Consider the following 12,735-nt stretch of genomic DNA (forward strand, 5'->3'; position numbering starts at 1 on the left):
GTCCCAGCAGATATCGGCCAAATCACCTTGAGTAGGACGTTTAAACTGCTTTTCCCTCTCTGCAAAGTTAGAGGTAAGATTTGTGGTTTATCTGCCTTGAAGACCTCACCTAGATCAAGTGAGATAGTGTTCAGAAACCTGTTTTTAAAATCCTGTTGGGCTCAGAGTAAAATAAATCTAGAGTTTTCTTGTTGGGCTTCTATGAATAGACACTAGGGAAAAATCTTTGTGAGCCAGCAGGAGGCTGAGTAGAACACGCCCCCCCCATGACATGTCGCTTCCCTGCCTCTCCCACCACCGAGAAGCTGGTGCTGAGGGTATCAGTGTTATTTGCATGCAATTAAAAAGTTGATACATAAGGTGTTGAAATTTGCCAGTTTTCCTAGTCTTAATGTGTTGGGACCATTTGGAGTCCTGGCCTCCAGCTGCTCTTCCCTGCTAGAGATCTTTACTTTCCTTCTGATTTGAGTTACTGAAAGCTGTGCCAAAGTTGTTTACCAGCTCTGCTTCACGAGCACGTGTTGCCTTGAGGATCAGAGGATAAGGTTTACACCTGTTGGCCCACTTGACTGTTGGGTGTATAAGCCTCGATGGGGCTATTGAAAAGAGGGCTTCTTACCAGTAACTAGAGGTCCGTGTTTCTGTCTCTCTGTCTGTGAGTCTTTGTGTGTTTCAACCTCCAGCCCCTTGCCCGAAGCTCGTGAACTGTATGGTAGCGCCTAGAGAGCAGACAGGCATTGTGCGCTGCATTAATGTATGTTTGAACTCTGCTTGCTGCAACGACTTACTGGTTAAATAAAACACCTTTTGGTAACAGGTCTATGCAGGGGAAGAGAGGCTTTTCAGTTGAGTGTGTGTGTGTGTGTGTGTGTATGTATGTATATGTGTGTGTGTATACAAACGTGTGGTTTACAGAGGTTAACATCAGGTGCCTTTTTTTAATCAACTACTTTTCTTTATCCTATTTATATTATTTATTTAGAGACGGGGGTCTCTCACTGAACATGAAGTTTGATTCTGATAGGCTGGCTGACCAGCAAGCCCCAAGGATTTTCCTGCCTTGACCACCCTAACCAGGCATGCTGGGAATCCAAACTCAGGGCCTTATGCTTCTCTATCAAGCAGTTTACCCACCAAGCCATCTCCCTCACCTTGACTTCACACTTTACTCCTTTACCGAGGACTAAATCTCCAACTTATAAAATGATGGACAGAAATCTCCAGCTACAAATCAACCAGGTTCTCCCCTGATTTGTTTTCTCCCCTGATAATACGTCTTGGTTATTGAGGTTCTTCCTGAAATTCAGATTTAAGAAGAGAACGATCTCTTCATTATTGACTGAGTTCCCACAGAGTTCTCAGCAGTTGTGTCTACGATTTTCCCATAAAGCACTAGACAAAAAGACTCAAATCATAAACCATTTCTACGCTGACACATTAAACCCGTGGTTCTGAAAGGCTGAGGGGTGGGGGTAGGGATTACAAAGCCCAAAACAAATGGAAAAGTATTCTTTCTGACCAATTGATCAATTAGGCTGCTTTTCATTAAAAAAACATGAAAATGCAAAAGCAGCTTAGCAATGATGGCCCTAGGAATGCAGAAAAGCTTTAATAATGCTGGATTCTGTCTACTCACTTTTTTTTTAGTTCTCTTTAGAAAATTACACTTGAGAGCCTTCCATAACAGCAATTAAGGGGCAGATAAGACCGACACAGCCCTGAAGCCGCTCATATGCTAATGAAGGCTGGGACCATTCCCTAGCCAGGGAAGCCTTTTCTGGATAAAACTGTGTGTTTCTGAAGTCACAGACTGACTTAGGCAAAGTCGGAGTGCCTGAGATAACCAGCCACCGGCACTACTACCAACAGCAGACATCCATCTTCCTCCGAGGAAACCCAGTATGGCTTTTATGAATTGGACAAGGCTTCTACATCAGTGTTTCAGGGATAAAATCTTTTACAGTACAGCAGTGTGAAAAGTGAGAAGGACCCCTCCCCCCCCCCGACTCTATCAAAATATCATGTTCTGCCCTGCGGCTCCGAGGTTTCATAACTCCTTTGCTGTATTAGTCTTTTCCATCCCTGCCCCTGCCTTTGAGTTCTCCCTTCCTCACCTCCAACTCTTCCATGGTCTCAAGTTTCTTGAGGAAGTTCCTAAGTGATGGAAGCATACAAATCTATGCTTCCTAGGAATGCTATTCTTAATCAAAAAAGCCAAAACTTGCAATGTGTTTGGGTAGCCACACTAAATTTTCAACTTCAGCCCTGTGTATGGGCGGCCCTTTTGGCTGATTTCCATTTAATTCTGTCCTGTCATTCCTCTTTCCACATGCCATGCTTCACAGAGAATGCTCTGGAATCAGACGGCTTGGGATCAAACCCTGGCTCTGCTGCGAGTGGCCTCCTGTGAGGTATTCTGACCTCTTTGCACCTTCATTGTCTTATATGTGAAGATGTGATATTGCTAGGGCTGTCTTGACCGCCACGGGGGAAGTAACGGATTCCATGCCTGTGAAGGGCTAGACTGGCACATGGGGTCCCGAGGTGGAGTTCACAAGCAATGTACGAGGTGGGGTAGCAGATTAGCCACGAGGCAGTAGTGGCAACAGCACCAGCGACACACTGTTTGGAAACGTGGCTAAATTATCCAATCCTCAGACAACCCCACTAGCACCCTCATCACAGCTCAAGAAACAGACTGAATTTCACTCAGTTCACTCAGCACGTGGAAGCCTGGCTCAGGTTTAGGCTGTTTGGCTCTGCAGCAAGCTCTCGGCCAGTGTAACATTATTATTACTGCTGTGTGAATTTATGCAGGCAGCATATCTACAGCCTCTGTCACGAGTGCTCACATCTTACACATGTTCAAAGTATATTAAAAATAGATAATGAGCACTGATGGAATATTGATTTAGGCAAAGACTAGGACCTAAATCATCAGAAGGAAGCAGTTGGGACTAGGATGTCAGCACAGCGCCAGAGTGTCAACCCCTCTTGATTCCTTGTTAATTGTCAGATGGAACAGGCACTTTTATAATGAGAGAGAGAGTGATCCCTAGAGCAAAATCAATGCCCAGAGCCAGGATCAGATTTGGCATTGTAAATGGTGAAAACAATCCAGAATTATGTGCCTCCTGATATGATGCAATACGGAGCACCCTGTGGCATCTTATGAAAAGTGTCCAACCAGAATCCTGACACGAGCTGGCTAGAGTGGGTAAAGACGCTTGTTGCCACACCTGACAACCTGAGTTTGATCCCCGAATCCCACTCGCTAGGAAAGGAGATCTGGCTCTCGCAAGTTACCCTCCGGCTTCCACCTGTGTGCTGTTACACGTGCATCCATACATGTACACACAGAGTAAATGAGTACATGTAAACACTGGTCTCACTGTGCTTTTAGTCCTAAGATGGAGATTATGTGAAAGGCAAGAAGCCAAGAAGTGACAGACGAGCCACAAGGCAACAGCCAATTCAGAATGTGGGGCATTTGTGCAAGATCGCTGGCCTAACTCAGAAAACAAAGTCCAGTGCTGAGTTGAGAGATACAAAGGTTGGATTCTGGTTTTTTGAAATAATGTTATAGGTGACAGCTGGGGGCAAAATGGGAAGGGTAATATGGACCAGTCTTTAGGTAGTAGATATTAAGAATGTCTACCTTTGTAGCCATAGTGATGGCATTGTGGTTATATAGGAGAATGTTCTTGTTTTGGGTGTAAACTAAATTATTCAGTAGTGAACTGTCATTCATCTGCAGCTTACCAGAAATTCAGAGAGCATCACAGAGGACAGAACAAGTGTGGAAAAGGTTATGTTAGTAAACCAAAGTAGGGCAAGTTTAACATTTTAGCTTTTCGTTAAATTTGTAAATTTTCTTGATAGGGTCTTGTTGTATAGCTCTAGCTGGCCTTGAACTTGCACCAAGCTTCCTGCCTCTGCTTCCCAAGTGCTGGGACTGTAGGCACGTGCCACCATGCCCAGCTTGACTCTGTACGGAAATTCACTTGCCTCATGAGTCATGTGCCTAACGTCTTTGGAGAGCAAAGGAGGTTTCCATCGTTGTGTATGCTGTTGTGGTTTCATTAAATTCTCTAAAACTTTGGACTATGCTTATATACTTAAAAAAGAAAACTACTTTTAAAAATTATTTACTGAATCCTTATTGGCTCAAGAGTATTGAAACCCAATGTGAACTTTTTGGATATCTTGGCACCAGAGTGCAGCACTAGTACTGACACAAAACAATGGCTCAATAAATGCTAGCGAAATGTTTGCTGAATGAAAATTCTCAAACAGTATCAAAATACAATAATAAAAAAAGACAGAGACACACGAGATTGAGACCCCTCTACATAAGAGATATGAGGAGCAAAGATTTTAGTGATACAAAATGGGGCTAGACTATTTTACCTTTTGATTCAAATAACTACACTAAGTGACTACTCTTAAACTTTAAAAATATCTGTTTATTATTATTTTATTCTATTCTTTACACTTGCACCATGTGCCATGGCATGAGTGTAGTGTTGAAAGACAATTTGTGGAATGGGCTTTCTTCTTCCACCATGGATGTCTGGACTCAGTGTGTTAGATTTGGTGGCAAACACCTTTGCTTGCTGAGCTTCCTGGCTGACTCCCTTCAACAAATTTTGAGCTTGCTTCATGGGAGCTTAAAGATTTTGACCCTTGAATCAACCCAGCAGCAACTGTGACTTAGTTAAGAAACCCCAATGGGATCACACTTAATGACATATTTGTTTCTAGAGCCAGGAAAAGGAGCGAGTTTGGCTCAAGTTCAGTCATGAGCCCTTTGAGTCCCCAGCGCCAGCAGGTGTTACTCTCTGGGAATCAATAAATACATGGAAATCAGGGTCACCAGCAGCTTTTCCAGAAGCCAATGGTTCCAAAAGAGATGGCTCTGGGCAGCAAGAGAGATGCGTTTTGTACAAGAGAGAGGAAGAAAAGTGACCAAGATTTAGAGAAATAATAATGCTCCCATTATGCATTTTCATAGTGCCTTTCCCTGAGGTACATGGTATTTACGCTAACTCTTTTATTTTTATGGTGCCCTTATGTGGTAGATATAAAACAACCCAAGGTCTCAGACAGGGAAGCTATTGTTAGCACCAAAGAACACTTCTTCATATTGAGTAGATCAATCACCTCCTTCCCCTCGGCTTCAGTAAAGTCATTTATAAAGACGAAAGCTATTACAATCTAGGGAGAATAAGATTACAGCTTACTGTGTGGGAGACTGTCCGAGTTGAGTCTCATAGGGCGGTTTTCTTCAGTGATGTGGGGCTGCCTCCTTTTTACATAAAACCATAACAAAAGTTCTCAAAAATGCCTCAAGTCAGAAGTGTAAAAGCTTGGCATGGAAAAGATGCAATTTAATAGTGACTGCCCGTCTAAGAGGGCCTCTCTAAAAGTATCCCATGAATATCAAGCTTTGTAAGCCATGTTGAGTCACTGAAGGAGACCACATTAAACTAAATTCTCTTTCTGAAATCAAACATGTAGAGAAAAATAAAACAAAGGGCCTCACTAGAGAACCAGCAGTTTATGATAAATCTACCCAGATGTGAGACTCTTCCATTGGCATTCCCTACCTTCTGACACTGTGGGCTCATGATTGCTTTATTCCTATGGTGTTTTAGAGCCTCAGCAGCCCCCTTTAATTTGACTATGGATATGAACTTTTAATAATATGCAAATTGTTACATATGCTTTATTAATGAGGCCACATTTGAGGTAAGTAGATGCGGTCATTTTTTAGGTTAGTGAAAACCTGGTCTTTGCATCCCTTCCTCATATTCTGGAACAGATGGCGACAGCAGCAGAAACTAGAGATGGCCTTAAAGATGCCACAAAACTATTAATAAAGAGACAAAGATAGACAACATCCTGTCCTTGTATCATCCCATGGGAAGTTTTCTTTCATTAAAAGAATCCAAACCAGTGTTCTTCATAAAGAGAGCAAACACCACCAGAACTAGCTGTTGAAACTGGTGGAGAAATTGACCAAGAGGCAGCTCATGACCTCCAACTCTGGGCTCCATTCACTGATGCTCACTCCTCTGCTACCTCCGACTCCTCAATTTTATTTAAACGCTGACCCTTTACCATTGGAGGGCAAGTTTACTTCTGTGACCCCAACATCCAAAGTCTTTCCCAGACTTGTTTTTAATTGCTACGAGCCGAGTAAAGATCTAGTTTTCTCTAATTCATTTGCCAGAAGCCGAATCCTATCACTACCAACATAGCCACCTGGACGAGACATGGGCTGACCGACTGAAGTATTAACAGCAAAGTTTAGAAAAACCAGTAAGACCAGCTCGCCCTTGATTCATTTGGCTCATGGAGAACAGAACCTTAAAAGCGCTCAAGAAAGAGGGCGTGCACCCACGCTGCAGGACATACCTTTTGGAAGCGAAGAGGTTGGGTGTATATCTTCCTGCCTTTGACAACGAGTTATTAGAATCGCCTTGTACCAGTGGGGAGATGCAGTCAAATGTCAGGATTACTGCACCTCAGGGTACAGGTTTGCCTCGGGCTGGCGCCTGAGCACCACACGGAAGCAGGGTGCAAGCCCCAGATCCATCAGTACAGCTTCCTCCTCCCGACCTCTTGCTCTCCCTCCAAGCTACCCCCAGCCAGTCTGTAGGCAAACCACACAGGAACTAGCAGACACCCAGCTGCACAGAGTTGGGCGTGAGCCTTAGATTATGTGGTTTTGTTTTCTTGCTGCTAGAGTCGCACCAAAACGCAAGTGGTTCACCGAAACGCGCCTGCTCCTCTTATGTTTCAGTTTTAACAATACCCATCTGCCCCCAACGCTCATATTCACATAAGAAAACTTCTCATCCTGGATATGGCCCGTTAGCAGGCTGCCGCTTGCTTCACAGAAAGCCCTAGTTTGACATCCCTCCATCCAGAGAAACACAAAGGCCACTGGGAAAAAGTTAAAGTCACCCTGGTCAATGGCAATGTTAAAACCTCAGAGAAATCGCTTGCTAAGTATATGCAGTCTGTCACATAACTCTTAGCTTGTGATAAAAATCTTGACCCAAGAAAGAAGAAAGGGGGAGGGAGGCTCTCAGAGCCAGGAGTTCTGTTAGCAACATGCACTAACCAACTGAATTAACCAGCCTGTGAGTTAGAAGTTCTAAGCCGGGTTTGCCACTGTCATTGGCAAGGGTCTTTCCTTAGACTTCACATTGAGCAAGGTGGAGCCAAAGTGTCTGGCAGTTTCAAACTCTTCTCCCTCAGCGTCCCTAGTTTTTACCTTTGCAATTCTAACCTGCCCTTCCCCCCACACCACCTGCAGCCTGGGCCGGCTTCTTCCTTTCTCTGTGTTCTTGTATCTTCTGCATAAAAACGAGACATATGTTAATGGGGTGAGCAACACCGTTAGAGTTTGGAGGCTGGACCCAAGGTGAAGAGGGAAATATTGGGATTTCGCTGGCATTAATACTTGGATCGTTTTCTCTATTTGACTCAATTCGAAGTTCTAAAATTTTAAGTTGTTTTGCATTCCTGCCTTCTGAGGTGGTGTCTCATTGCTTCTTTAAGGATGAATTTTGCTGAAGATTTACTTTTTAAAACCCTTTTCTCATTATAATCATTTACTTTTTTTGAGACAGGTTTTGTTATGTAATGTAGCCAGGCTATACCTAGAACTCTCCAACTTCTTGCCAAAGTCTCAAGACCTGGGTCCAGCCTGCTCAAGTGCTGGGGTTACAGATATGTACACCACAGCTGCTTACTTAAGCATTTTAATTAAAATAGGAAAGAAGAAGCCCGGTATAGACTTGGCAAGCAAGCTACCTTGGTCATAGTAGGTGCTCAGTAAACATTTATCAAATTAATTAGAAGAAGTAATTTGTTGTCCCCGACTCTTTAGTAATGAGATTTAATTTTTTTATTTTAGTGTTAATTGGTATGTGCATATGTGTGTGGGCATGTGCATGTGAATGCAGTGCCCATGGAGATCAGAAGAATGCTGGGTCTCCTGAAACTCAGGTAATGAGACCACAGTGAGCTGCCAGACTTGGTTCTCTGCAAGAGCAGTATATGGCCCTCTCTACTGGGCCATCTCTCCTGCCCTTTTCTTATTAATGAAAGCCTGCACAAGTTTCTTAAAACTGAGTTGATTGTGAACGGGATCCCTGCTATTTTCACATTACGAAGAATTCTAAAGGTAACACGTCTCTGACTTTACAACTGTTACCACATGCTTCAGGGTCCTGCCTTTGTGACCTTCTTGGGTCCCATCATTACATTTAACAGTTTCACTGCCGAGTTTCTGATTTCCGAGAGCCTCTGGCCAGCATCCTTTTCAGCCGTGGTTACCAGGTCAGCCGCGTGTGATGGTTAACCACGTGTGCACAGCTGGGGCGTGGGCAGGAAAGGGAAAATGGTGAACGGTTCTATCCAGAACCTCTCTGTGGGTACTTTCAGTGTGCACCCTAACGTGGAAGCTACTTTCCCACAGGGTCCTGTTCCCTGGGGAACAGAATCCCTCCCCTTCCAAGTAAAGGGCAGAGCACAGAGCTGAAGAACCTCAAAGAGAATTAATTTTGCTAGCAACTACCGGCTGACGGGCAGACATGACAGCACACAGGTTGGGGACGAAGCCACAGCAGTGGTTTACTTCAAGACAGCTCTGTGACTGATGGAGGACAGAGTCACAGCTTAGGGATAAAGACCCTGATGCGAGCACATCTGCATTTCAGCTTTCACCATCAGGAGAGACTCAGGAAAACAGCAAGTCACTGGGGGATTCAGGATTGTGTGAAGTCCCACTTCTCCTCAGTAGAGAGAATTTCCTTAAAAACCACACTTGCTCAACAAAAGAAAAAAATTACAGCCACTCCTTTGGAAGGGTCATCTTTCATAACAGAGTTTATGTACTATTGGGCTTCATTTCATTTTTTTGAGTAAAACGTGTACTTCTGATTCCACAGAGTATTTAGACGTTCAGTCGATCTGTAGAGTTTGGATATTCTCCATGCATGGCTCTAGGATCAGGCTAGGAAGGTACTGGCGAACATAATGCAGCCTCTGCCTTGCTGGGCACTTCCTTCTGGTCAAGGGAGAAACAATACCACAGATGGAGGAAGTCAGCCGGGTGGAGACCTGGGGTAGTAAGGACTCACAGCTACAAAACCTTAGGAAGAGAACAAAACTGCCACAGTGAATGAGGCAGAGAAGTGTGTACAGAGGTCAAAGAGGGCAGACCGCCAGGCGGAGTCTGGCCAGCTGTGGCAATGGGAGCCAGTGGGAGAATCTGAACTGAGAGTGTTGTGAGCTGCCTTGGGTTTGAAATCTTTCAAGGATTCTCCTGGCTGTCCTGTGAACACTGTCTTCCGAACCTCATGGCCTTTATCATCTTGAACACAGCAGCTGCAAGCAGCCCTCAAAACCTGGCTTACTGGTCTTTCTCCATAGCAGGGTTGGACCCTCAGACTGGGATTCCATCATTCCTTCTTGTACCCTTCCCCTGAGCTGTGTGTGACCCTGCCTCAGCTGCACGTGTTCTCAGAAGACGAGAGGTTAATCAAGGGGAACTCCATCTGTGCAGCTATGGGGAAATCATGGTGATGCGACTGTTTCAGGGGGCGGGGTGGAGGGGTTGAGGTGGGTGGTCATGTTCCTGTCAGTAACCCCTCACTCATGGGTCCATAAGTCAGCAATTCTCAACCTGTGGATTGTGACCCTTTGGGAGGGTCAAACAACCCTTTCACAGGGGTCGCCTAAGACCATCAAAAAACACAGATATTTACATTATGATTCATAACAGTAGCAAAATTACAGTTATGAAGCAGCAACAAAATAATTTTATGGCTGGGGATTACTGCAACATGAGGAACTGTATTAAAGGGTCACAGCATTAGGAGGGTTGAGGATCCCTGCTATAAGTAAACCAAATTAACTCACTGATTCACTAAGTTCTACTTGGGCAGGAGATTTACTTTGGTCTGTTGTTGGTCCCCATGTGGGGCAGTAGATATTTGTTTATGTTTTCCAGGAAAGGTTCATACAACAAACACTATACCGTAAGGCAGTGGTTCTCAACTTTCCTAATATTGTGAACCTTTAATACGGTTCTTGTGTTGTGGTGACCCCTAACTATAAAATTGCTTTAATTGCTATTTCATAACTGTAATTTTGTTATTGTTATGAATTATAATGTAAACATTTTTGGAGATGGAGATTTGCTGAAGATGTCATAGCCCACAGGTTGAGAACCACTGCTGTAAGGGACCAAGAAGAGAAGCCTGACATTGCCCAGGATGTTACTGCAGCAGTCCAGGTGGGAGCTATGGCGGCTTAGTGAAGCAGAGGTATCTGGAAATGGCTGGACTCTTCATACAGAGGGTGATCATCACATTTAATGACAGTCACGTGTGGCTGTAATCCCACGATTCAGAAGCCCAAGGAGAAGGATTGCCATGTGGTTAAGGTAAATTGTAAGTTCTAGGCCATCCAGGGTTACAATATGAGCCCCTGCCCCCCACCACCCTAAAAGAAAACAATAATAACAACAATAACAACAAAAAAGGCCAGGTGTGGTACCCTTTAATCCTAGCCCTGGAGGCAGAGGCAAGCAGATTTCTGTCTCCGTTCAAGGCAAGCCTGGTAACATGATTGTATCATCTACTGGAGAGTAGCATCAATAACCATTTATTCAGTATCCATCCTGTATTTCAAATGGGATCTGATAATTATGACATAAAGTGAAAGACAAGCGTCCAAAAGGACCCCAAGGCTCCCAGCCTGAGAAACAAGAACAAGGCAGTGTCACTGGGCCAGGAGACATGGTGAGAGAGCCTGTGTGGAAGGACGGAGCAGGGTTTGGACACACTGATTTTGAAATGTTAGTGAGCCATTGCAACAGGGAGGTCAGAGCTCTTCACGGACGAATCTGAAGGTCAAGAGAGATCAAGGTTGCCAATGAAACTTAGAGCGTTGTGGCTGTAGAAAGGGTTCAAAGCTGTGAGACTACTCACTGCTTCCTGGGCCGTGAGTCTAGCCAAAGAAGACAACTTTTTGGAGAAAGGACACCTCCAGAGTTGAGAGACTGGGGAGACAGTAGCAAGGGGCTGAGGTCAGAAGAAGTGGCACCCTGGGTACCCTGGATGCCAAGCAGAGTAAAATTTGTTGACTTTTTGTAAAACTCTGAGTTCAGAAAATTAAAACAACAATAACAACAAAACACCCCATCAATCAACCCATTATCAAAGGATGACATTTGTACTGGGAGGGAGATAGCGCAATAACGCAACTAAATTGTTACCCCAAATGGAGGGATACAGATAAAAAAGATCCCCTTACCTAATATTACACCACGTGAGCTAATTCCATCAGTGTGGGCCCACCCCATACTTCTGTTGAGACTAGACAAGTCCTCTGTAGCTTATAGGGGCTGCAATCTTTGCGCGAGCCTTGTCTATTTCCATCTGCCTCGCCAACCACTTTCCCTGTGTTGGCGACCCTCAAGGCTCCACAGCTGGCTGCAAACCTTGCTTGTTCCACTTCTTTCTACTAGCCTGCCTTCTGGTGGTCTTTGACTCACACGATCCTCTTATTAAACATTTCCAGCCAGAATTTATCTTTTCTTTCTGTTAGACCATCACAGATCATCTTCCTAATCTCGATGAATGACTGACATTTACAGTCACCCCCAAAAGAAACTTGAGAATTACCATAGACCCCTCCTTCTTTCCTCTAACTCCTACATGGCTTTGGAGTCAAGCCCTGGCCCTCATAGCTTCAACACAATCCAAACAGGATACACAACATGGCCATTGCAGTCACTGCCCTTTATCTGGAGGAAACACTCTCAGACTTTAGGGGATGCTTCACACTGTGCTTGCACCCGACCATTTGTTTTTGTTTTTGTTTTTTTCGAGACGAGGTTTCCTGCAGCTTTGGTGCTTGTCTTGGAACTAGCTCTTGTAGACCAGGTTGGCCTTGAACTCACAGAGATCTGACTGCCTCTGCCTCCCGAGTGCTGGGATTAAAGGCATGCGCCACCACCGCCAAGCCTTTGCATCAGACCCTTTATATACTATGTTTTTTTCCTGTACAAGCATATTTATGATACTGTTTAACTTACACATTAGGCACAATGAGAGATAATTAATGATGAAGAACAGTGGTAATATACTACAATAAATGTTATATGGATTAAACAGGCACACCCTGTTTAATACCAGCACTCAGGAGACAGGCAGGAGGATCTTCATGAGTTCGAGGCCAGTCTGGTGTACATAGCAAGTTCCAGGTCAGGTTGAGCCATGTAGTGAGGTTGTCTCAGAAAGGAAAACAAAACAAGGGGCTGAAGAGACCGCTTAGCAGTTAAAAACACTTGCTGTTCTTGCAGAGAACCCAGGCTTGGTTCCCAGCACCCACATGGTGGCTCACAACCCTTTGGAACTCCAGTTATGAGGGATTCAATCCCTTGTGACCTCCTTGGGCACCAGACACACTTTGTTGCATAGACATACATGTAGGTAAAGCACTCGGTGATGTGGTTTCTCAAAAGTATCTTACTCTACTCTGTTCATTAAAGAAAAAAATACAAGGCCTGATTGACTGCAGGAAGAGAAGAGCCGGAATTGTGGAGTAGCCTTAGGGGAGCAGACACTGTTAAGCAGATTTGGGCTGCCTTAGCGGGTTACTTGAAGAAAGCAAGTGCATACAAAATGCAGACATTTCAGGTCCCAGGTG

General features: G+C 44.4%; 1 protein-coding gene across 1 annotated transcript in view; it reads right to left on the reverse strand.

The window, feature by feature from the left end:
• Grap2 (GRB2 related adaptor protein 2) overlaps window positions 1-6,636 on the reverse strand; it is a 72,691-nt gene extending 66,055 nt beyond the window's left edge. The window contains exon 1 of the mRNA XM_038342518.2: window positions 6,421-6,636. The gene's annotated coding sequence lies outside the window, so the exon portion shown is untranslated. The remainder of the gene's footprint in view (window positions 1-6,420) is intronic.
• Between the last annotated feature and the right edge of the window lie 6,099 nt (window positions 6,637-12,735).

The sequence above is a fragment of the Arvicola amphibius genome, chromosome 9 (assembly GCF_903992535.2).
Source record: "Arvicola amphibius chromosome 9, mArvAmp1.2, whole genome shotgun sequence".
NCBI lineage: Eukaryota > Metazoa > Chordata > Mammalia > Rodentia > Cricetidae > Arvicola > Arvicola amphibius.